Source organism: Macaca mulatta, chromosome 15, assembly GCF_049350105.2.
Source record: "Macaca mulatta isolate MMU2019108-1 chromosome 15, T2T-MMU8v2.0, whole genome shotgun sequence".
NCBI lineage: Eukaryota > Metazoa > Chordata > Mammalia > Primates > Cercopithecidae > Macaca > Macaca mulatta.
The window spans coordinates 72,470,307-72,496,125 of NC_133420.1; the positions used below are offsets into that span (position 1 = coordinate 72,470,307).

At 39.0% G+C, this 25,819-nt stretch overlaps 1 long non-coding RNA gene across 1 annotated transcript; it reads left to right on the forward strand.

Annotated features, from left to right (window-relative positions):
- Window positions 1-9,463: 9,463 nt before the first annotated feature.
- LOC144334683 (uncharacterized) lies at window positions 9,464-25,565 on the forward strand. Its single transcript, XR_013404807.1, has 3 exons — window positions 9,464-9,671; window positions 20,584-20,674; window positions 24,732-25,565. It is a non-coding gene; the product is annotated as an uncharacterized LOC144334683 (long non-coding RNA).
- The last annotated feature ends 254 nt before the right edge of the window (window positions 25,566-25,819 follow it).

The following is a 25,819-nucleotide window of genomic DNA, read 5'->3' on the forward strand; positions in this document are numbered from 1 at the left end:
AATAAATGAACAAACAAACAAAAAATACCAAAGCTTAAGATTTAAATGTTGTTAGTCCTAGGGTTATAATTTATCTTGATGTAGTCAAATTTATCAATTCCTATGTGGCTAGTACTTGCTCTCTTTAAAATTAAGGTATAACTTTCATACAACAAGCATATATTCTTAAATACTAGCCCAATGAATAAGCGTATGTATGTATGTAACCACATACCACAACCCAGATCAAGATGTAAAACATTCTTAGCACTCCAAAAGCCTTTCTCATGTCTCCTCCACCTTGGTGCCCCTCCCACTGTTCTGACCTCTTTCATGATAGATTAATTTTGCTTGTTTTGAGCTCCATATAAATGATACCATACAGTATGTATTCCTTTGTGCCTTCCTTCTTTTCTTGTAACTTTTATTTTAGGTTCGGGGGTACATGTGCAGATTTGTTACACAGGGAACTCATGTCGAGGGGATTGGTTGTACAGATTATTTTGTCATCCAGGTACTAAGCCTAGTACCCAATTATTTTTTTCTGCTCCCCTCCCTCCTCCCATCCTTTACTCTCAAGTAAGCCCAAGTGTCTGTTGTACCCTTCTTTGTATTCATGAGTTCTCATCATTTAGCTTCCACTTATAAGTGAGAAAATGTATTTGGTTTTCTGTTCCTGCATTAGTTTGCTAAGAATAACGGCCTCCAGCTCCATCATCCATGTTCCTGCAAAAGACATGATCTCGTTCTTTTTTATGGCTGCATAGTGTTCTGTGGTGTGTATGCACCAAATTTTATTTATCCAGTCTGTCATTTATGGGCATTGAGGTTGATTCCATGTCTTTGCTATTGTGAATAGCGCTGTAGTGAACTTTTGCATGCATGTGTCTTTATGGTGGAATGATTTATATTCCTCTGAATATATACCCAGTAATGGGATTGCTGGGTTGAATTGCAGTTCTGTTTTTAGCTTTTTGAGGAATTGTCAAACTACTTTCCACAATGGTTGAACTCATTTACACTCCCACCAACAGTGTATAAGTGTTCCCTTTTCTCTACAACCTTGCCAGCATCTGTTATTTTTTGACTTTAGTAATAGCCACTGTGACTGGTGTCAATTAATTGCAGTTTTAATTTGTATTTCTCTAATGATAAGTGATTGAGCTGTTTTGCATATGCTTGTTGGCCACAGGTATGTCTTCTTTAGAAAAGTAGCTGCTCATGTTCTTTGCCCACTTTTTAACCGAGTCATTTGTTTTTTCTTGTTAAGTTCATTTAAGTTCCTTATAGATGCTGGATATTAGACCTTTGTCAGATATGTAGTTTGTAAATATTTTCTCCCATTCTGTAGGGTGTATGTTTACTCTGTTGACAGTTTCTTTTGCTGTGTAGAAACTCTTTTTTTTTTTTTTTTTTTTTTTTTTTGAGATGGAGTCTCGCTCTGTCACCCAGGCTGGAGTACAATGGCACGATCTTTGCTCACTGCAACCTCTGCCTCTCAGGTTCAAGAGATTCTCCTGCCTCAGCCTCTTGAGTAGCTGGGATTACTGGTGCCCACTACCACTCCCAGCTAATTTTTTTTGTATTTTTAGTAGATACAGGGTTTCTACCTGGCAGGTTGGCCAGGCTGGTCTCAAACTCCTGACCTCAGGTGATCTACCCACTTTGGTCTCCCAAAATGCTGGGATTACAGGCGTGAGCCACCACCCCTGGCCAAAACTTTTAAGTTTAATTAGATCCCATTTGTAAATTTTTGCTTTTGTTGCGATTGCTTTTAATGCCTTTTTAATAAAATATTTCCACATTCCTGTGTCCAGGATGATATTGCCTAGGTTGTCTTCTAGGGTTTTTATGGTTTGGGATTTTATACTTAAGTCTTTAATCCATCTTGTGATGATTTTTGTATACGGTCTATAAAAGGGGTCCAGTTTCAATCTTCTGCATAAGCCTAGCCAGTGATCCCAGAACCATTTATTGAGTAGGAACTCCTTTCCTCATTGCTTGTTTTTGTCAGCTTTGTCAAAGATCAGATGGTCCTAGGTGTGTGGCCTTATTTCTGGGCTCTCTCCTCTGTTCCATTGGTCTATGTGCCTGTTCTTGTACCAGCACCATGCTGTTTTGGTTATTGCAATCCTATAGTGTAGTTTGAAGTCAGGTAACATATTGTCTTCAGCTTTGCTCCTTCTGCTTAGCATTACCTTGGCTATTTGGGCTATTTTTTGCTTCCAAATGAATTTTAAAATAGTTTTTTCTAGTTCTGTGAAGAATGTCATTGGTAGTTTAATAGAAATAGCATTGAATTAGTAAATTGCTTTGGGCAGCATGTCCATTTTCATGATATTAATTCTTCCTATCCATGAGCATGAGATGTTTTTCCATTGTTTGTGTCATCTCTGATTTCTTTGAGCACTGTTTTGTAATTCCCATTGTGGAGATCTTTACCTCCTTGGTTAGCTATATTCCTATATATTTTATTCTTTATGTGGCAACTATAAATGGGATTGCATTCTTGATTTGGCCCTTGGCTTGGCTGTTGTTGGTTGTGCCTTACTTCTTTCATAAAACATCACGTTGGTGAGATTCATTCATATTCTTACATGTAGCAGCATTTTATTCTATCTCATTGTTTGTAGTATTCTATTGTATGAATATACCACAATTGTTTTCTACTGTTGAGAGACTGTTAATTGTTTCCATTTTGGGAGTTTTATGAATAATACTGGTATGGCCATTTTTGTCTGTCTTTCGGTGGACATAAGTACTTATTTATCTTGGGAACATACCCAGGAGTAGAATTGCTGTGAGATCAGGTGCACGTATGTTTAATATTCATAGATAGTGTCAAACAATGTTCCTACGTAGTCATAATAATTAAATTTTTACCAGCAATGTGTGAGAGTTTTGTTGCTCCACATCCTCACCAACACTTGGTATTATCAGTCTTTTTACTGTTAGCCATTCTTGTGGGGAAAATAAAAACGAAACTACCAATACTGAAATCAAGAAGAAACAGAGTAGGAAATGTCAAAGAAATTGAAATGATACTTAAAAACTCTCTTCATCCAAAAACCAGAAGCAAACAAAAAAGCCTGAGGGTTTTATAGGTCATGTCTACCAAACTGAACAATGTGGGTGTGTGTTGCAGGGTGGTTGGCCGGGCGGGGGGTGGTGAGTATGTGTGTGCATGTGTGTGTGTATATTACACATTGTTCAGAAAATGGAAAGAGTGAAGATTCCCAATTCATTCTAAAATCAGAGCAAGACTAGTTAAAAGAAAAATTAGGCCCATTTCAATTATAAATAGATTTTTAAAAATCTTAAATAAAATATTAGCTTAATGAATCTAATAGTGTGCTTTCTTTAAAAATGCATTGTAATCAGGTAGATTTCATTCCAAGAATGTAACATCAGAAAGTCTGTCAACATACTTCATTAATAGAGTAAAAGAGATGATTCTTATGAATATATCCATTCAAAAAGATTTTTTTCTTTTTTTGCTAATCATTATCACCTATTTATGACTAAAGAATAAATAACTCTTAGGAAACTTAAAAAAAAAAAAATGCTGCAAATGTCCTCAGAGATTGGTGGCCTGAGAAGTTGGTCTTGGGCCTTGCTGGCTCTAACATAGACATGAAAAAATTTTCTTAAGTTAAAAAAAAAATAGCAGAAATATATTATTTTAATGCCAGCTTTAACAATCTACTTATTTCTTAGCTAAACTCTCTAGATATTTATCAGAAAATTTTGTCATTATGTGATGGGGCATGAAAATTGTTCAGTAAATTATTGTTATAAAAACATTATAAAAATACATACATAAGTAGATTTCTAAGGAACAAGTGTGCTTAGCTGAAGATGAAAAATTGTTAAATATCAAAAATGATTAGTGGAGAAAAACCCTCTGAAAAAAATAGTAACTTGGCTAAATAATGAGTGCTATGATTAACATATTCTACAAATCTATCAATACTATGGCTCGGCATGTCCTTGTTCCTTGCCAAAATTAATAATGACAGATACCAAGATCCTATTAATATTTTAATAGTCTAATAGGCACAGGCAAGCATGCAGCAGAGAAGAATGTAAATCAGTGGTCAGGACTGCCAGATCACATCAAGAGAGTTTACCAGGTGGGTGAGTCTTCCTAACGCTTTCTTAACCCTTTCCTGGATTAATTCTCATGCCAGCACCCAATTACAGAAAGGATACTAATTTTGAACAGAAGGGTGTGCAAGTACAAGGCAAAACTCACAGACTATTTAGGATTCTTTATGCTCACTATGTATTTTAAGAAATCCAAATGTGGGGCTGGGCACGGTGGCTCACACCTGTAATCCCAGCACTTTGGGAGCCAAGGCAGATGGATCACCTGAGGTCGGCAGTTCGAGACCAGCCTGACCAACACGGAGAAACCCCGTCTCTCCTGAAAATACAAAATTAGCAGGGCGTGGTGGTGCATGCCTGTAATCCCAGCTACTGGAGAGGCTGAGGCAGGAGAATCGCTTGAACCTGGGAGGCAGCGGAGGTTGTGGTGAGCCAAGATTGAGCCATTGCACTCCAGCCTGGGCAACAAGAGTGAAACTCTATCTCAAAACACAAACAAACAAACAAACAAATGTTCATGTTAGTGTGTATCTTTAAATGCTCTGCTGTCTGAAAAATAGTAGAACTTTTTATAAAGAACATGTATCTGGGAATTTGAAGAAACAGGTTTTCTCTGATTCTAGCACTGGTAGTCTCCTTGTTGTAGCCATTAATCTCCAAATTCATCCTTCATAGAAATGACATAATGTGTATAGACTATTATGAGACAATGGAAAGAATCAAACTGAATGAAAGAAGGAAAAAAGGAAAGAAGGAAAGAAAAACATTAGTATTATTAGTAAGGTAATTAGAGTAGCACCCAGCACTATGTAGGGCCTCAGAAGTGTTAGTTTCCTGCTCATTTTTACTTCTGAGCATCCGATTTTCTCAAGAGACTTTGCTTGACTTTCCTGTGGGGCACACAAGGTATGTTGCAGCTCTCATAAAATGATCTTCAGAGTAGAGTTGGAGTTGTAGATATATCAGTAGTTCTCTCTTGTACCAACATGTCCATACTATTGATCCCTGTAGGGTTGTTCCTTAGTGAAGGAGGATCTGCTTCTTGGCGACTATTCATCTGTGCCTCATTTTTTGATGATTTTAAAGGATCATTTGTTGGAGACCACACAGAACCAGAGTGATCACACCACAAAGGCCAAGTATTTTTCAACTGAAATTTCAGATTTAAATACAACTGTTCTCCAGGGCAAGAGAGTGGGGAAAGCCAGTGGGAAAAAGACATGATTCTAGAAAAAAGGGAACAAAAAGAATTTTTGCCAAGAAGCCAAAATCTGTATGCTCACCCCAGGACAAACGCCCCTAAATATAGGTTTTGTAGCAGCTGCTGGAATCTGCACGAGACCAGAATTTGTTCTGTTCCTGGAGGCTTCTTATGCTTTAGTCAGTGATTACTCATTTTTAATCACCTGATTATAGTTAGAGCTCACAGACAAGAAATGAATTTTTTCTCTCTCCCTTTAAAAAAATATTTTCTTACAACTTAAAAGAGCCTAGTTTTTCCTTTGTTTTTGACTCTTCTGCAGGCTTGCCTGACTAGGATTTTTCTCTTCACAAACCGTACCCAACTTCCATACTGTTACGCTTGCTGTATTTTCTGGCAGTTCTCAAAGTTTCAGTCCTCACGAGCTTTCACGAAGCTTTTGCACCAGGCACATATTATTGGAACTGGCTACCTTCTTGTCCTACTATCTATTGGTCAACTAACTACTCTTCCTCAGGGTCTGCTCCAGTGTTCTCTTTCAGTGAAGGTTTTTTCTTTTTCCTTCTCTCCCCTTTAAGTCCAATGAGCTGTATTCTTTTTATTTATTTTATTTTATTTTATTTTTTATTTTTATTTATTTATTTATTTTTAAGACAGAGTCTTACTATGTTACCCAGGCTGGAGTGCAGTGGTGCCATCTTGGTTCATTGCAGCCTCAACCTCCTAGGCTCAAGCGATCCTCCCACCTCAGCCTCTTGAGTAGCTGGGACTACAGGTACACGCTAATCTTTACATTTTCTGTACAGATGGGGTCTTGCCATGTTACCCAGGCTGATCTTGAGCTCCTGGGCTCAAGCGATCTGCCCATCTCAGCCTCCCAAAATGCCAGGACTACTGGAGTGAGCCACTGCACCCAGCCTGAGCTCCATTCTCTTTAACTCCGTGTCACGTTGAATATTACAAAGTGTATAATATTCTTCACTGTATTGCAGGCTTCTTGACAACAGGGTCTATGCCATTTGTTTTTATGTGCCTGACACATAGTAGGTGATGATGGGATATTTGCAGAACAAATGTTCAATGCATTCTCTTTTGTTATATGCAACAAAATAATTTAAAGTCAGTAAGGAGCATTTGATATGGAAGATATTGATGAAAAGAATAAGTGCTTATATTTTACTGTATGCTTTAAGACATAGAGAGCTTCGTTTGTTTAACAAATGTGGGTAAAAATGATTGACGTGGTGATGACAATGGGACATCCATCTTGGAGGCAGCATAATGAGGCACAAGAGCACTGGTTTCAGGGTAAGCCAGAATTCTAGGCATAGCTGTGCCATACAACCTTGCCATGGTACCCAGGGCCCTCCCCTTTCTGAAGTTTATTTTCTCATCTTGTAGAATGGAGAGACAGGATGAGATCATCTTACATGAATTTCAGTTCATTTAAGCTCTGAAACTGTATCATCTATCATAGCTCCAAGTAGGGAATTCCTCTCACTGCCGAAAAGCCCCAACCCCTCAGCCACATATAAAGGTACCCAGACAGTCCTTGTACCCTAAATCCTTTCCTCCTTTCATGCTTATCTCCCTCTTCCTCTGATCCTGTAGGTTTTGCCTTGAAGCTGCAGAGTAGTTTGAGCTCAGTTTTCCCTACAGGTTGGTTTTATTTACCTCCTCACTGCCTGCCTGTGATCACTGCATGCCCCTCATACAAGTCTTAGACCCTCTCTGGCCAACCTGTAACTCCAACTGGCCTTGATAAGATTTGAATTCCTCATTATGCTTTGCCCTATCTTCATTTTGTGTGTGTGTGAAAGCTATATTGCCATAAAAATCTGCAGGAATTTGATCATCAGCTCTGTTTTCTATTTTCTCAGAACTCTCCCACCTTTAATATGATAATAGTAATAAGTACTGTTTGAGTGTTTACTATGTGCCAAATATTGTGATGCCAAGATGGTTGTCCTATCGCCCACCTACTATTACCACATCAACCACATCTCTAAGGACTTACATCTCTAATCCTTGTACCATTCCTGAAGGGTGGATATATCAATTTTTGAGATGGAGAAAGAAGAAACGGATTGTAAGATTGTTTAAATAACTTGCCGAGAGTGTCTGACTCCAAAGCCGATGAATGCTGTTTCCAAAGCTAATGTGACACCGTCTTGGTACATTTCAGCATATGTAGCTCTAGATCAATTTTTTGTTGTTTTATGGCAGCATTTTGTTTCAGAAACAATACCATAGTACCAATAAGAAAAACCACACTTTAAAGACATATCAACTTGCTGTTTGACTTTTTCTTATTTACTCTTCTACTCTTTGTTTATATTCATACATATTTTAAAGAGTATGATTCTAATGTAGATTTGGTCTTTATTCTAAAAATAACAATTCTATAAGCTTTTCCTTTGTTGTCCTTCTCCTTTTTGTCATTTTAATGGCTGCATAATTTCCATCAGATTGGTTTAATCATAGTTTTATTTTTTTGTTTTTTGGTTTTTTTTCTTGTTTTTTGAGATGGAGTTTCTCTCTTGTCACCCAGGCTGGAGTGCAATGATGCAATCTCGGCCCACTGCAACCTCCGCCTCCTGGGTTCAAGCGATTCTCCTGCCTCAGTCTTCCGACTAGCTGGGATTACAGGCACCTGCCACCACGCCCAGCTAATTTTTGTATTTTTAGTAGAGACGGGGATTCACCACGTTGGCCAGGCTGGTCTCGAACTCCTGACCTCAAGTGATCCACCTGCCTCAGCCTCCCAAAATGCTGGGATTACAGGTGTCAGCCACCACGCCCAGCCGCTTTTTCATATTTTCAAATAAATATTTGCTACTGTAAAACATTTAGATTATTTCCATTTTATACTGAGATAAATTATGTTACAGTAGTGATATTTATGCACTTTAAAAACATTAATGGTTAATATGTTGGCTTTTAAATAACCTTTTAATTGTAGAAATACTGAAATATTCTCAAGAGACTGGAAGGAAACTATATGTACCCGTAACTCAGTTTCGACAATGATCAACATTTTCCCATCTTGTTTCATTGAATCCCCCACTCTTTTTTGAAAACATTAAAGAAGGTTTCAAATTTCTTGAAATTGCACTTGTAAATACTTCAGGATAGATTTGTAATGGATAAGGACTGTCTCCTAAAGTCATCTCATACTCTGTGATCTCCCTGTACTCTCTAGGTTCAAATTTCCTGATCATCACAAGACCTTTTTCACATTTGGTTTGTGTAAATTAGGATCTAAATATGGTCCACACATTGCAGTCAGCTGTTATGTCACTAAAGTTTCATTCATTCTAAAGAGCACACACACCCCCACGCACATATTTTTTAATGCCATGACTTGTGGAAGAAACCATGTCATAAGTCCTTGCAGAATGTTCCACATTCTGAGGTTGATTGTTTCCTCAAGGTATTGTTTAACTTGTTTCTCTAGCTACTGTGTTTTGTTAATAATTGGTAGTTAGATGTTGTCTTGGTCCATTTTGTGTTACTACAAAGGAATACCTGAGGCTGGGTATTGATAAAGAAAATAGATTAACTTAGCTCACAGTTCTGCTGGCTGGAGTGTTCAAGATTAGGCATCTGGTGAGGGCTTCAGGCTGCTGCCACTCATGGCTGAAGGGAAAGGGCAGCTGGCCTGTGCAGAGATCACATGGCCAGAGAGGAAGCAAGAGAGCCAGACTCTTTTTAACAACCAGTTCTTGCAGGAACTAATAGACTGAGAATTCACTACTCCCTGTACCCATTGAGGGCATTAATTTATTCATAAGGGTTCCACCCCAATGACCCAAACCCCTTCCATTGAGCCCCACCTCCAACACTGGGTATCAAATTTCAACATGACATTTGGTGGGGCCAAACAAATCATATCTGAACTATAGCAGATATAAAAGACTTGACAGGATTGTGTTCAATTTTAAAGAAAGAATACTTTATAAGTAGGATCCTTTTCATTTTGGGATCAAATTTAGTATTCTTCTCAGAACACTTTACCAGATCATAAGCTTCTTTCCTGTTCTGCAAGAAAGCCTCTTTTATAGGCAATTTCCTCAAACTAAAAGCCCATGTTTTGTTAGATCCATGTAACTGGATCCCTACTGATATAAGCTTCTGCTTTTGGATCCTGGACCCACTGTTAACATTAACCAATTTTCTTCTAGCCACATCAACCTTATCAGAAGACTAGGAATTGCCTGAAATAATTTTGAAAGCTATTGGAGGCACAAGAAAAAAAACCTGGATTTGGAAGAGGAATAATTGAGATTGAGGAAGGATGCCTCAACCTTAGACATTGAATATTCTGGTTCATAGGCTGAGTTCAAGTGGATGGGACATGGCCAATTTGTTGCTGCCCTAACAGGTCAGTGAAGGGCTAAGATACACATCTGTTTTCTGTCTCTATGCTCTTTGAGCTTAGGGTAGTTTAAGTGAGGGTCCTCTTTTCAGAGTGTTAATGTGGACAGCCGTTATAAAGCAGTAAGCTCTAATGAGTCTGGTTCCTCATAATGATTCCTTGGGCACAATATGGGAGCCATGGCTGGAGCAGGGGACTAGCGAGTTTTCCTATCTCCCCGCAACACATTCCTCTGAGTATTTCAGATGTGGTGTTTGAGGCATCTCTTCAGGGCCACATAATGCCAAGAGTCCTACAATATGGAGCAAAGGAATATCCAAGATGTGAGACTCCTAGAATTGTCCAGGAATCAGGAGAGGTAGAGTGATTCTTCTCTTTTCTTTCTGGTCTCAGGAAAGTGAAAAGCATGTGTGGCTTCCCCTTTAAGTAACGGGGCAAATTTACACCTTCCATATCCTGGTTTGCCTGGCCATTCCAACCCACTGCATCTTCACACACTACTGGTGAAGTCCTAGCAATACTGGCCAAGAAGACATGGGTCCCCTTCTTCTCTGTCATCTCTGAAATTGGAAATGCTAGATCAAGGTGCTACTACACTTTTCAAATGTATGCCAGAGGCAGTTACAATATTGTGTTAATAGGAACATGGATGGAGATGGCTCATGACAATAACTTCAGAGACAGAAGGGCTGTGAAATGCTTTATTTAACAAGGTGGCCTTTCTTTTGGGACTAAATTCAAGTATCTGAATTTTTCTCTTTTATTAGGCTGTGGAATGGAAACTTTGAATTTTAACTTTAAGTTGTAGGAATATAGAGACTTTGCACATTCTTTTAACATCTGGTTGCTGATTTGTTTTATTCATTATCATTGTATGCTATAGGGAACATCACTGGAAGGTCAGCCACAGAAATTGAGAATCTGAAAATGGAAAAAAAGACTCAACATTAGGTTATCTAATTCTATGAGTCCTTGTTTAAAATTATTTATGGCAACTTGATCTTTGCCCAGTTTAAGCTTAAGTATTAACCTTTTTGTTCTTCTTTATTTCTCTTATGAAATAGGTGTGCCATTTATTAACTATTGCTTAGAATCCTTGTTACTCTTCTGTATTTTCCTAATTGTCCCCACGTATGTCTCTTTGGATATAGTAAGCAATTCTTTTTCTTTCGTATTTAACCTTTAAAATACGTATAGGTTTTACAATTGACACTCTGGTAAACTATACTATTTTTAGCATTTGTTTTTGGCCATTTGATTATTGATACTTTTTTGATAGTTCTATAATGTGTATGTAGTGAGTGTAGGTAATGTGTGTGCAAGGAGTAATGTGAGTGCAATCAGTAATGTGTTATTAGTTTTAATGCTAAAGTGTTATATAGTGTTAAGTATTAGTATTAACTAATATTAGTATTAGTATTAGTTTACTAATAGAGCATTAGTAAACTATCATAAATGAGGAGAGAGAAGAGTATCATATTTCTTTTGGTTTTGGACAAGTCATATAAGGAAAAGAGTGAAATTGAAAGGAGACGATTTCTTCAGGTTTCAGTTTATACAAATAATTAGTTTTAAAAATCCTTTAGGCCGGGCATGGTGGCTGACACCCGTACCCAGCACTTTGTGAGGCCGAGATGGGCGCATCACGAGGTCAGGAGTTCAAGACCAGCCTGATCAACATGGTGAAACCCTGTCTCTACTAAAAGTACAAAAATTAGCCAGGCATGGTGGCATGCACCTGTAATCCCAGCTACTAAGGAGGCTGAGGCAGGAGAATTGCTTGAACCTGGGAGGTGGAGGTTGCAGTGAGCCGAGATCACGCCTCTGCACTCCAGCCTGGGCGACAGAGCAAGACTGCTTCCACCCCAAAAAAAAGAAAAAAATTCCTTTAAATGTTCTTGCTCAGTATTTCTTAGGGGTAGCAAGACCTAGGCTAGAAAGTATAGTGTTTTATTAAACTCTAGTAATTTGTCAGTTAAGTACACCCAATAGAAGACAATAATATTAATATCATGACTCTTAGAGTAAATCATAGTATTTCAGGGTAAAAAAATCACCAAAGAAATCACACTATTTGATACTCTTACCTCATGCATGACTAAACTGAAGTTCCTGAGTTTTTCTAGATCAAATGGCTACTTAGTTGCTGAATCTAGTAAAATTTTCTCCCCAATCTCTATGATTTGTTTAAATGTAACAAACACTGAGTAGGAGTGGCACACATTTACCTTAGGAACTATTAAACCAATTTTCCTTTACATTTTTTAACCTTCTGTCATGGATTATTTTTCATTTTGTAATAAATCTTAGTTCGATCTTCCACATTGGCGCTTAATACTATTATTGTATAAATACTAAAAAATCAACGTGTGAAGATCCTACAGTACAATGCTAGGCTGTGAATCCTTTTGCTGTGCATTCTGAAACATGCATTCTGAAATGCACGGCAAAAGCTGACTAACTCCATTGTGTTGTTTTATCTGAGTTTTCATTGGTGTCTAGTGTGTGTATATGTGTGTGTGTGTGTGTGTGTGTGTGTGTGTGCCAATGCAAGGAAGACACAAAGGAGTCAAATAGTAAATGAAAAGGGCTGGTTATTATTTCCAAGATCAGTCAAAAGCCTTTGTCCTCAGACTCTTAAAATGGAAAACAGAAAAAAGTTGGCTCCTAAAACTGAGGATCAGTTTCTGACCTCAGATCTGTACGGACATAGCTCTTCGCTAGAAGAGGAAAGGATACTTTCCTCTCTTCCGTGTGCTTATCTTTCTCCTTTCCGTGTTTTCCATTTATTGAATTCTCATCTTCTGGAGATTTACCCTTTGGAAAGAAACTTGTGTAATTCATGGACACCATTTTTTCTTTGTCTTGTCATGCTAATTTGCTGCCTCCTAGTCTTTCCCCGTGAATGTATGCAATTTATAAGCTGGGTCATTGTTATGTGCTACCTAGCAGTGTTCAGTCCATATCCACTTCCTCCTATTGCATAGGCCATTTTGGCTTTTAAGCAAACAAGGGAGTCAATTTCTCTGTATATGGATGAAGTTAAAATAAAGAAGCTTGACTATCAGACATGAATCAAATGTGCTGTACAGACTAATCCATTATTTGAGTATATCTGGGACTATGTGTATTAATCTTAATCATGTTTACTCTTTTAAAATATCAACAGTTAAAAATTGCACATCTTATTATTAAAAATGGCTTTGGAGCTGAGATGTAATCTCCTAAATGAAGGAATAAAAATAAGACCAGGATGAGCTAGCTAACCATTTTTCTTCCTAAAAACTTGAAATAAATGGAGATCAGGAATGTTAGACATCGTTCAATAAATCAGAGGTCTTATGACATTTCTAATATTTTATTAACAAAATTTTGATTTGATTTATCTATTTAAAATAACTAGCAAGGTATTCTCTAAGTGCTGAAACATAAATTACAAACACGAAGCCTTGATTTATGTTAATAGTGGATAATATGTGGGACATGGCAAGTGAGCACAGATTTTGTAATATTCCCTGAGTTGGGGTTTGGAATCAGAGAAAATTGCTGAAGAAGGTGCTGCCTTAGGCTCCATTTGTTGATGTATAGATGATGAGTCTTCTAAGAAATGATATAATCCTGATGATGGGAACTTTCACTCTATTCCAGATACTTTTAGATTTTAGTGACAGTTCTGGGTGCTTTCACGTCTCCAGGATGGATCAGAAACAGCCAGCTCTCTAGAAGGATAGCACAGAAGTTAAAAAAAAAACAAACAAAAAAAGAGGGTCTGCCTATGTAAATATTGGATCTCACTGAGCTCTTCCAGTAATGTTTTCATTTTTTCCATATCTTGGACCCTAAATGACACCTACAGCCAATTCCCAGTTCTATGTCAATCCAAAATATTCCTTTTCTATTATCTACCTGCGCTGCTGAGCTTTACTGGAGAGAAATCACACGGTTATGCAACTTGGCACCACTCCACATTTTTCTTTTCCAGCCTCAGGAACTTTGGTTTGGTTTGCTTCATGCACCTACCTCTCTGTTCTCTGCATGGCTGTCCCCTTCTGATCCTTTGAGTCTCACCTTAAACATATATAACTGCCTCAGGGAACCCTCCTTGGATCTCCCTATGTAAGCAGGTTTCCCCTCATTCAGTGCCCTGTTCATTTATTTCTTGACACTTTGCACTCTTTCTAATTCTTTACTCAATGCTTGCCTGACTTATTGTTTGTCTCCATAACTAATTTCTTGCGCATAGGGACAGCATCTGCTTGATTAGTTCCTGTAGTACTGTGCTTTCTGGCACACAGTAAGCACTCGGGAAAAACGTTTTATATAAATAAATAAATTGGGAGATTGCATTTGAGAAAGAAAAACATTCCCTTAGTTTTAAAAAAAGTATTAAAAACGCTGCTGCAGGTGAATGTTGCCATAAGCCCAAGAGATGTTCTGATAGATGTCAGAGTGCATCACCTTCCAAATAAACTTACGTGTGAAACAGACTCTTGCGTTCCGAATTATGAACTCGTAGCAGCTGCTGACCATTTGTAACAGTGGTTTGCGGCCGGGCGCGGGGGCTCACGCCTGTAATCCCAGCACTTTGGGAGGCCGAGGCAGGCGGATCACGAGGTCAGAGGATGGAGACCATCCTGTCGAACATGGTGAAACCCCGTCTCCACTAAAAATATAAAAAATTAGCCAGGCGTGGTGGCGGGCGCCTGTAGTCCCCGCTACTTGGGAGGCTGAGGCAGGAGAATGACGTGAACCCAAAAGGCGAGGTTGCAGTGAGCCGAGATCGCGCCACTGCATTCCACACTGGGTGACAGAGCGAGACTGTGTCTCAAACAAAACAAAACAAAACAAAACCAAAAAAAAAAAAAACAGTGGTTTGCAACTTCTTTTTGTCTACAGGTAACACACAGGCTGATGCTCTGTTGACATGTTCCACCTCAGCACACCCAGGGTTTTGTGTGACTGTTCCTGCACCTCTTTCTTCTCTACTCAATAAATACTGCGATGTGGTGAATGAGTGAGTGTCTGTAAGGCTGTTGAACAGATCACTGTAAGTCTGTTCTAATTTATATCGAAAATGAAAAGATAAAATAGTTATAATTTTCAGGTTTTCTTAGTAGTAATAAATTACTTGCTACACACTTCACTGCTCATCAGGATACATCAGTGTCATGACATGTGGATTTTTCTTTTCTTTTTTAACTTTTATTTTAGGTTCACGGGTACATGTGAAAGTTTGTTACATAGGTAAACTTGTGTCATAGGGGTTCGTTGTACAGATTATTTCATCTCCCAGGTATTAAGCCCAGTACACATTAGTTATCTTTTCTGCTCCTCTCCCTCCTCCCACCCTCCCTCGTCAAGTAGACCCCAGTGTCTGTCATTTCCTTCTTTGTGCTCATAAGTTCTCATTATTTAGCTACCACTTATAAGGGAGAATGTGGTATTTGGTTTTTTGTTCCTGCATTAGTTTGCTAAGGATAATGGCCTCCCGCTCCATCCATTTTCCCACAAAAGACATGATCTCATTCTTTTTTACAGCTGTGTAGTATTCCATGGTGTATATGTGCCACATTTTCTTTATCCAGTCTGTCACTGATGGGCATTTAGGCTGATTCCATGTCTTTGCTATCGTGAATAGTGCCACAATGAACATTCACAAGCATGTGTCTCTATGGTAGAATGATTTATATTCCTCAGGCTATGTACCCAGAAATGGAATTGTTGGGTTGAATGGTAGTTCTGCTTTTAGCTCTTTGAGGAATCATCTTACTGCTTCCATAATGGTTGAACTAATTTACACTCCCACCAACAGAGTATAAGTGTTCCTTTTTCTCTGCAACCTTGCCAGTGTCTGTTATATTTTCACTTTTTAATAATAGCCATTGTGACTGGTGTGAGATGGTATCTCTTTGTGGTTTTAATTTGCGTTTCTCTAATGATCAGTGATATTGAGTTTTTTTTTCATATGTTAGTTGGCTGCATGTATGTCTTCTTTTGAAAGTATCTGTTGGCTGGGCGTGGCGGCTCATGCCTGTAATCCCACACTTTGGGAGGCTGAAGCGAGCAGATTACCTGAGGTCAGGAGTTCAAGACCAGCCTAGCCAACATGGTGAAACCCTGTCTCTACTAAAAAATATATAAAAATTAGCTGGGCGTGGTGGCACATGCCTATAAACACAGCTACTCTCGAGGCTGAGGCAGGAGAATTGCTTGAGCCCGGGAGAGGGAGGTTGCGGTGAGCCGACATCATGCCACTGCACTCTAGCCTGGCTGACAGAGCAAGACTCTGTCTCAAAAAAAAAAAAAAAAAAAAGAAAGTGTCTGTTTATGTCCTTTGCCTACTTTTTAATGGGGTTGTTTGTTTTCTTTTTTTGTAAATTTGTTTAAGTTCCCTATAGATGCTGGATATTAGGCCTTTGTCAGATGCATAGTTTGCAAATATTTTCTCCCATTCTCTGTTGATAGTTTCTTTTGCTGTGCAGAAGCTCTTTTGTTTAAATAGATCCTACTTGTCAATTTTTGCTTCTGTTGTGATTGCTTTTGTGTTTTTGTTATGAAATCTTTGCCTGTTTCTATGTCCAGGATGCTATTGCCTAGGTTGTCTTCCAGGATTTTTATAGTTTTGGATTTTACATTTAAGTCTTGAATCCATCGTGAGTTTATTTTTGTATATGGGCTAAGGAAGGGGTCCAGTTTTAATCTTCTGTATGTGGCTAGCCAGTTATCCCAGCACCATTTATTGAATGGGGAGTCTTTTTCCTATTGCTTGTTTTTGTCAGCTTTGTCAAAGATCAGATGGCCATAGGTGTGTGGCCAAATCCTACTATGCTTTTTCCCATGCATATGTGCATACGATAAAGTTTAACTTACAAATTAGGCACAGTGAGAGATTAACAGCAATAATTAATAATAAAATAAAACAATTATAACAATATGCCACCATCACCACTCTTGCACTTTGGCATCATTAAAAAAAACAGTAAGGGTAACTTGAACACAAACAAGCACTGTGACACTATGACCGGCAATATGATAACTCTGGGGTACTAAGTGGCTAGTGAGCAAGTAGTGTCTAGGGTGTGGACAAATTGGACAAAGGGATGATTCATGTCCAGGGCAGGACAGAATGGGATGTCATGAGACTTCATCATATTACTCAGAATGTTTGCAGATTTGAAACTTATGAATTGTTTATTTTTAGAATTTTTCATTTAATATTTTCAGACCACAGATGACTGTAGGTAGCTGAAACTGGGGGAAGCAAAACCATGAATAAGGGGGATGGCTATATTCTCTAACTGACACATGCAAATAAACATATGCCGCATACATTTTAGGATCATTTTTAATCATGTAACAAACCATCAATATTACCCTATGTTATTTTAGTGTTTGAAAACACTTGTAATATGTACATAATTTTTATCATATGAATATACTTTAACATGACCAGATTATTGAATGTTTCCCATTTTTTTATCTTAAAAATGATACTTAAAAATGATTTTTAGTGCACATGAACTTGGAGCAATTTTCGTACTTTTATGGGTTGATCATAAGAAAGAATGTGTAATGTGAATATTCATGAATTTCCTTTTATTATATTTTTTAAAATTCAAAAGCAACACATTTAAACTCTACTGAAATCTCTAAAACTGAACATGAAAATCTCCCTCTGTTCTGGTAGGTTTACTTCCCTGAGGAAAACAGACTGTTGTGAGGTCTCTGGCTTTAACCTGTGCCTGTGCATCGGAAATTATTAGGAGTGCTTCCAGCAACTGTGTAAAAATGCAGCTTCAACCCTGAGCTATTCATAAGTGTTTGAAGTTCCAGTGAATTCTCAGGAAGAATATTATAGGCCCATTATCTTTTGATTTGTGGCTGGAGTGGTATTGCTTAGGTGTTTCCTATAGTGATGGTGGAATTTTTTTTTTTTTTTTTTTTTTTTTTTAGAATTTTGCTGCTCCTTTGTCACTTAGAAGTCAGTTTCATTACCAGGTAACAGGCATCAACACCAGGGAAAAAGGACCCTTGATTGTCCTTGCCTTCCAGAATAGATAATTCATCCTGTTCTCAGGACACCAAGCCCTGTCGGGCAAAGCCCTGGCACTCTTATAATCCTCTGACACTGTTGTTCGCCATGAGGCAGCATCAGGGAAACATCTTGGGACCGCTGACTCCCAAAAGCCACAAGCCGCAGTGACTGGACATTGTGAGCTGACTGTTGATGTAAGGGCTTACTACTACTAAGGAACAGCTTGTGGAGAGTAGTGTCTCTGGAGTTAGGGCTGGTCTTAAATCCTGAATTTCTGTCTTTTTTTTTGAGATGGAGTCTCACTCTGTTGCCCAGGCTGGAGTGCAGTGGCGTGATCTCGGCTCACTGCAAGCTCCGCCTCCCGTGTTCATGCCATTCTCCTGCCTCAGCCTCCTGAGTGTGCACCTGGGATTATAGGTGCACACTACCACATCCGGCTAATTATTTGTATTTTTAGTAGAGACGGAGTTTCACTATGTTGGCCAGACTGGTTGCAAACTCCTGACCTTGTGATCCGCTCACCTCGGCCTCCCAAAGTGCTGGGATTACAGGTGTGAGCCACCACGCCCGGCCAAATCCTGAATTTCATACCTACTAGGAACTCTTTGACTTTAAACGAGTAACTGAACCCCTTGAGTCCGAGCTTTTTTATCTGTAAAATGAAATTTTTATACAGGCTATTGTATAATTTGAATGAAATCTGAAAATGTCTGGTACAGGGCCTGGCACATAGTGCATCATTCGATCAAAGTTTGTTAAATGAAGAGATGGATGAATCACCTACCTAGCTGGTTGAACATCTTATTTTTAAAACAGGAGCTGTGGCCATTTGTGATAGAAAGAATAATAAATATAAATGAGTTAAATGGCAACTTCATTTCTTCCTCAAGGTTGCAGACAACAGAAACTAACTCTAGCTAGCTAACATAAAAGGAATTTATTGACAGGACACCCAGGTTTTGAAACCTAAGTTAAAACAACCAGTTTTTGGATGACCAAACTTAGACAGCTCCAGGGACCTTAGAAGCAGAACGTAATATACCTTCCCCCCCCGCCCCCGGCCCAGGGACAAGGTATTGTTCTGTTGCTCAGGCTGAAGTATAGTGGCATGATTATAGCTCATTGTAACCTTGAACTCCCGGGCTCAAGTGATCCTCCCATGTCAGCCTCCTGAGTAGTTGGGACTACAGATACGCACAACCACACCTGGCTATTTTTCTTTAAAAGATGGGATCTCACTATGTTGCTCGGGCTGGCCTGGAACTCCTGGCCTCAAGTAATCCTCTTGCCTAGGCCTCCCAAAACACCGAAATTTATAGGCATTAGCCAATACACCCAGCCAGACCTTTTCTCTGGAACATTGACATCTTTGTTTCTCATCTTTAGTGACCTGCCATTAGATGGCTCTGTTCCAGCCAGGAAGGCAGGGACATGTAGTACAAACATGGTGGCTGGTGGCCCCTCCTCTATGTCTGGGGCAATTCACAGGACAAAGGGGATGTTGGGAGCTGATGAAATTGTAAGGCTTTATTGAGGTCTAATTAACATACAATAAACTACACATATTTAGAATCTACAATTTGTTTTATTTTACATATATATTCACACCCAGGAAACAATCATCACAATGAAGATAATGAATATGCCATCATCCCTGACAGCTTCCTTGTGCCCCTTTGTATTCCCTCCCTTATCCCGCCCGCGGGATAGTCGAAGCAGGCCCTGGAGGAGGGGGTGGGAATTTGGGGAACAAGAGATACGAGAAATGGAGACAAGACAGTGCTCTGATCAAGTCTCTTTTAATGGCGGTAATGCAGTGCCTTATATACACTTGGAGGGAAAGGGGTTGGGCCAGAGGCGGAGATGATCTCATCGCAGAGGGCGTGACCAAGTAGGTATTGGTTTCTCTGGTCGAACGTCATGTTGCACCTGCGCTGTCAGGTAGTAATTTTCGCGGGTGCGGGAAAAATGGGTGAAGAAGAAGCAGGAAGAGCGCCATCTTTTATGAGGTATTAATACAGGGAAAAAGGTAAATCTAGGGAGGAGGTAGAAGGTGGAAATGAATAGAGCTCAGGCGTTTTTAATCGTCAGTTATTATTCGCTATGGCCGGGGCGTGCAGCTCCGGACACTCCCTCTCAACCCTCTACAGCTGTTCTGCCTCTCCCAAGGTATCTGCTGATCTGCTTCTATCACTGTCAATTCATTTGTATTTTCCAGAATGTTATATAAATGAAATCATACAATTGGTACCCTTTCTTGTCTGACTTTTTTCACTCAGCATAATTATTTTGAGAGTCATTCATGTTGTAGTATGTCTCAGTACTTCATTCCTTTTAATGGATGAATAATATTCCATTTTTTGGCTATGCCACAATTTGTTTGTCCTGTCTATTTACTTGCAGATGGACATTTGGATTGTTTCTAGTTTGGGGCTATTACCAATAAAGCTGCTGTGAACCTTCATATACAACTTTTTTTTTTTTTTGACATATGTTTTCATTTCTCTTGGGTAAAAACCTAGGAGTAGAATAACTAGGTCATGTTGTAGATGTACGTTTAACTTGTTCAGAAACTGCAAAGCAGTTTTCCAAAGTGGTTATACCATTTTATATTTCCACCAGCAATGTATGAGAGCTCCAGTTGTTCCATATCCTCACCCACACTTGGTATGCACACAGAATTTACTTTTTATTTTATTTTATTTTATTTTTTTGAGATGGGGTCTCACTCTGTCACCCATGCTGGAGTGCAGTGGTATGATCTCAGCTCACTGCAACCTCTGCCTCTTGGATTCAAGCAATTCTCGTGCCTCAGCCTCCTGAGTACCTGGGATTACAGGTGCGTACCACCATGCCTGGCTAATTTTTTTGTGTTTTTGGTAGGAACGGGGTTTCACCATGCTGGCCAGGCTGGTCTCGAACTCCTGACTTCGTGATCCACCCGCCTCAGCCTCCCAAAGTGCTGGGATTACAGGTATGGGGCACTGCGCCCAGTCGCAGAATTTATTTTAAAACCTCTGAAAACTCAATACTAAGAAGACCAACAATCTAATGTTTAAAAATGGGTAAAAGCATTGAACAGAGGAGTCACCAAAAAAGATAAACCCACAGCAAATAAGAACATGAAAAGATGTTCAAAATCATTAGCCATCAGACAAATGAAAATTAAAATCCAATCACATGCTCATTCACATGGCTAAAATTTTTTAAAAAGCTAGTAATTTTATATGATTATTATGACCATTTTATAGATGAGAAAATTAAGCCTGGGGTTGTTAAGTAACTTGACCAAAGTAGAATTAGAATTTGAACCTCGGTGGGCTTAACCTTTATGCTGTGCAAGCAATGGTCTTTTGAAGGAGGCTTAAAAAGCCGAAGCTGGAAACAGGGGAACTCATTTATTACTTAGGAATACAATTTCCACTTCCTCTCCTGATAGGTTAGGCTACTACCAGTCACAATGGATATTATGAAACTTCTATGCAAATTTTGGCATCCATTTTTCCCAACAGGGTAAAATTCATATTTTTCTGACGTCTAGGTTTGTCTAGATGCCTCTTGAGGGACGTATTCAAAGCATGGAAAACCCACCAAGGCTTCATTGGCCCCACAAAGATATACATATGTTTAACCATAAGGATTAGTAATTAAAGTTTTTTTTGGATCAGACATCTGAGTTTTTACCACGGCTCTACTATTTCTTAACTACGTAACACCTGAGCAAATTACTAGACACTTTGAGCTTCGATTTCTTCATCTGCAAACTAGGAATAATGCTACTGATCTCACAGTGTTTTAAGGGTTAGAGGATGCGTATAGTTTACCACAATGTCCTGCACTTGATAAACTCAAAACATTGATGTTACGTTGTCACAAGTACTAATATATAACCACACTAAGAACAGGTATGTTAAGCTTTGCACTCAGTACAAATCTTAAAACACTAATTAATTACTAGCTGACATCTTGCTTCCCTCTGAGGACTTGCTCTCTCCTTTAAAAAAATGCTAATCTGAGGACAGATGATGGCATTTAATTCTGTAAGAATTATTAAGAAGTAAGTGAAATATTTATCCTTTAGTTGTAACTGTTAGAAATATTCTTTGAAGGGAATATCTATGACTGCTGTTGAGGCACCGCAGCTGAGTATCCGCATGGAGTTTTAGAGTTCAGTTATCAGACATGCAGGAATCACATGGCATAAAGAAATCAAAGTCAACATAATAAAGAGCTCTATAGAGCGCTGTTACTCTGCTAAGATAACTAAAGCCCGGCTGCAGTTTTGCACGGCTTATAGACTTTATCAGGCAGTCACACTTGGTATACTGCCTGTATCCTTTACTTGCTCTAACACCACAGGCTGTTTCTTCTGGGCCCCTGGAAGTGCTACTTCAGCTGCCAATGATGTATTTTTCTCTGTCCTATTAGTTTTTTTTTTTTCTGAAATATGATCAATATTTTCAGTCAGTACTTGGGGACTATAGTGTAGTTTCCTCTAAGCACTTAGATGTAAGATCATGAGGAGAGACAAGCCAATTTCTCTACTGGATGCCTCCAGCAACTTTCTCTCAAATAGTCCAGTAATGAGCTGGCCCTGCAGAGAGAGGCAAGAGTTCTACTGGTTGGCACTAATGCTGATATGCAAGCTTCTCAGAAGACTGGCACTGAGAGTAGAATGATTTTTTGCACTGGCAAGGCTGTGCCTTGTTTCAGACCAACTGTGTCAGATGATCTCTGTCAACTCCCAGTTATAAGTATATGAGGAGGCAGGGCATTGGAGGTCTCTCTCCTGCAGCACAATTTAAATGGTCTCCAGCAGTGCCAGCTTAAAGAAGAGATCCCCACCTTAAAGCAGGGCATTGTGAGAGACTAGGGGATACCTCCATTCTGTTCCTTGAGCCCAAATGTGGACGTATGTCTTCTTTGTATGTCATTATGGTGTTTGACCGTATCTGTTTTACAACAGAAAAGCAATAATTGCTCTTTTATAATTTAACTTAAAAATAAGCACTTAACACTTTTCCTAATCTTGTATATTCTTTTGACTTATCCAGAGGCCTTTGGTGAGACCTCTCTGGTGGTATAGTTGTGTGTACTCAGTGTTTCCCTGTTCCTACTTCCCTTTAAAAAAAATCTGTGCATTGGCCGGGCATGGTGGCTCATGCCTGTAATCCCAGCACTTTGGGAGGCCGAGGTGGGTGGATCATCTGAGGTCAGGAGTTCAAGACCAGCCTGGCCAACATGACGAAATCCCACCTCTACTAAAAATACAAAAAAAAAAAAAAAAAAAAATTAGCTGGCCGTGGTGGCAGGTGCCTGTAATCCCAGCTACTTGGGAGGCTGAGGCAGGAGAATCATTTGAACCTGGGAGGTGGAGGTTGCAGTGAGCTGAGATCATGCTATTGCACTCCAGCCTGGGCAATGGAGTGAGACTGTCTCAAAAAAAAGAAAAAAAAATCTGTGTATCATTCCTCTTTCCTCTGTAGGCCCTGAGTAAAAATATGTTATACACAGAATAGAAACAACATATTAACAGTAGGGTTGTTCCCACATGATGTACTTATGAAGCATTTCTTTCTAAAAGGACTCAATATTTTTTTAAAAAGCAAAAGCAAACAAAAGATTGCAATTATACCGAAAACATGAGTTTTTTTTTTTTTTAATTTTACCCTAGAATTTTCGGGCTCCTTAAGTGCAGGGGAAGTCGTAGATGAAATTATGTTCAGTTATCCCTTGGGAAATGTTCGTGGACACACATTCCATCAATTGTGGCTAAATACAGAACTATTTGCCCTGTCAGCATCAAGACGTACTTGGGATTCCAGTCCATAAACATTTAAATGCAGTCATTCTAAACCTATTGTGGCCCTGACTTACATTTTCTCCTTTTCAGTGATGGGACCATGTATTAACAAAGCATGCTGTCTGTGTGAACCAGTTGAATGGAGTACCCTGAAAACCTTTAATAAATTATAGGTGAATTTATGGGTTCTGCTCAGGGTCAGGGTAGGTTGGCTGAGTTGAAATGAAATGAGACTTATTTATCTGGAAGGTCCACTGGATCCTAGGTATTAGAGGAAGAAGGTTCATGAGTGGAAGCTACTTTTTTTAATCTTATAGATTGCCTGCTCTCCATAGACAACTGTTTCTAGCATTGAATAATCCCATCACATTAAAGTGACATGTTGTCTAATTAGTCACTTAGGAAAACTTCCTCAGTGTAACTCAGTTTACTATCGGCAAAATCATAGCAGTGAGAGAACTCTCAAAGCCAACCCCACACTTGAAACAGGAAAGCATCAAAGCAATCCAAAATTGATGGGCTGCCTTTATCTGCTTAGTACCTCTAAGAACACATATTCCACATGTTCTCTTGTGAGCTAGAGTTTCACCGCATTTTCCACCTCCTCTGCTCTTATTAGGAGGAGAAGATGATCGTGGATGAAATGTCAAAGCTTCTGCTGAGCTTGGCCACTTTTAGAGATGTTGTCAGTTTATCAATCCATTGTGACTTTTTATACTCATTTATAAATAAATCTTTTGTGAGCTGCATTCATGAGAAAAATGTGAAGATGAATAAGAGTGAGATTCCAAAATAAAGAGCAGTGTTTCCTTACTTGGGGCCAAAGTGTTAGCAGAAGCGGAGGTGTTTGGAAATTATTGCTGACTAATCGGGGTTCTTAATGGAAAGTTCATAAACCCTGAAGGTTATGTATATGGAATATTGTATACAGAAGGGGAAAGAACAGTTCCACCTCCCACTAAAAGCAGTCACGTGGACCTAATTCCTAATTGGTTGATGATGATGTGCATTGTACCTCTCCTTCCTTTGACATGGAATTTCTCTTCCAGCTCTCTCTTTGGTATGGTTGATTCCTAACATGAATATAAGTTGTCAGCCTTTAGGTGGCTGCTGCTGAAGCTGGGTACATAACTAGTCACACCATTTGGCTAATGACTAATGTTTCTGAAGAAAAACAAAAAAACATTGTATAAAAAAAAAGTTTCCATGTCTTATTTTCGTCTTCCAGAAGATCACTGAGGTGGCTAAAGTTTATATGTTGTTTGTGTACTAGAAGAGCTTCTGGTAGACAGTGCAAGGATGAGGAAAGACAGTAAAGAAGAAAAGATAATGAGCTAACTCCTCTTTGTTGGCGAAAACAATACTGCTGCTTTGCTGCTTCAAAAGCTTTGTATGAAGATTCCGTTTACCTAGAAGCCCGTGTGCTTTCCGGTGAGTTTCCTTGAAGGTTCTGCTCTGTGTGAAGTTAAAGGCCAGCAAAAGCACAGTCTCCAATGCATTGGATGGGATTGTCTCTGCTTCCTGTGGAGTCAAGTTATGAAATGAAGGTGGACATTTGTCAAAGGGTATCTTTACACTGAAAGCAATTTGATGCAAGGGTGCAGCATTGCTTTTAAGAGACTGCTGAGAATATATCACACAGGGAATGGCCTCCTTATAGAAGTGCTAGAAAGTCATTTTCAAAGAGATGAAGATGCACAGTGGCCCTTCTTCCTAGAATGCCCTTCTCTTACTTGGCCATCTGCAAAATCCTAATCACCTTTCAGGAAACCTCCAGTGTTTTTGACCTCTCTTTCCTATGTAGAATTGTCCCTCCTCTGTATCCCTAATATTTGCTACTTAGTTTGTTAATTTCTTGCCTGTTGATAATACTTTTCATACTAAAACAAATATCTATTGCTTTACTGTAAGTCAGGAATTTGTGCTAAGTGTTTTAAGGGTAAACTCTCTTATAACCTGCCTAGCATTTTCTCCATTTTACAGATGAGGAAATAAGGTAAAAATATGAAAAAGAATTAGTGTCTAGCATAGAGCAAAATGCAAAATAAATTATTAGAAGTAATTAATTTTGTGTGTTTATATATTGACCTAATGTCTTTTTGAGGTAAGGGCAGAGGTCTATTCATCTGTGTAGTCCTAGCACTGATAGAGTGCCTAAGGTCTCATAGCTGCTTGATATATCTTGATGAAAGATGCGATTGATTGACCAGTTTGTCTGAATCTTCCTAAGAGTTTAGAGTACAGCAAAAGTGATTCAGATTAGATAGAAAGCAGAGCTTTAGGCTGGGTGAGCTGGCTCACACCTGAAATCTCAGC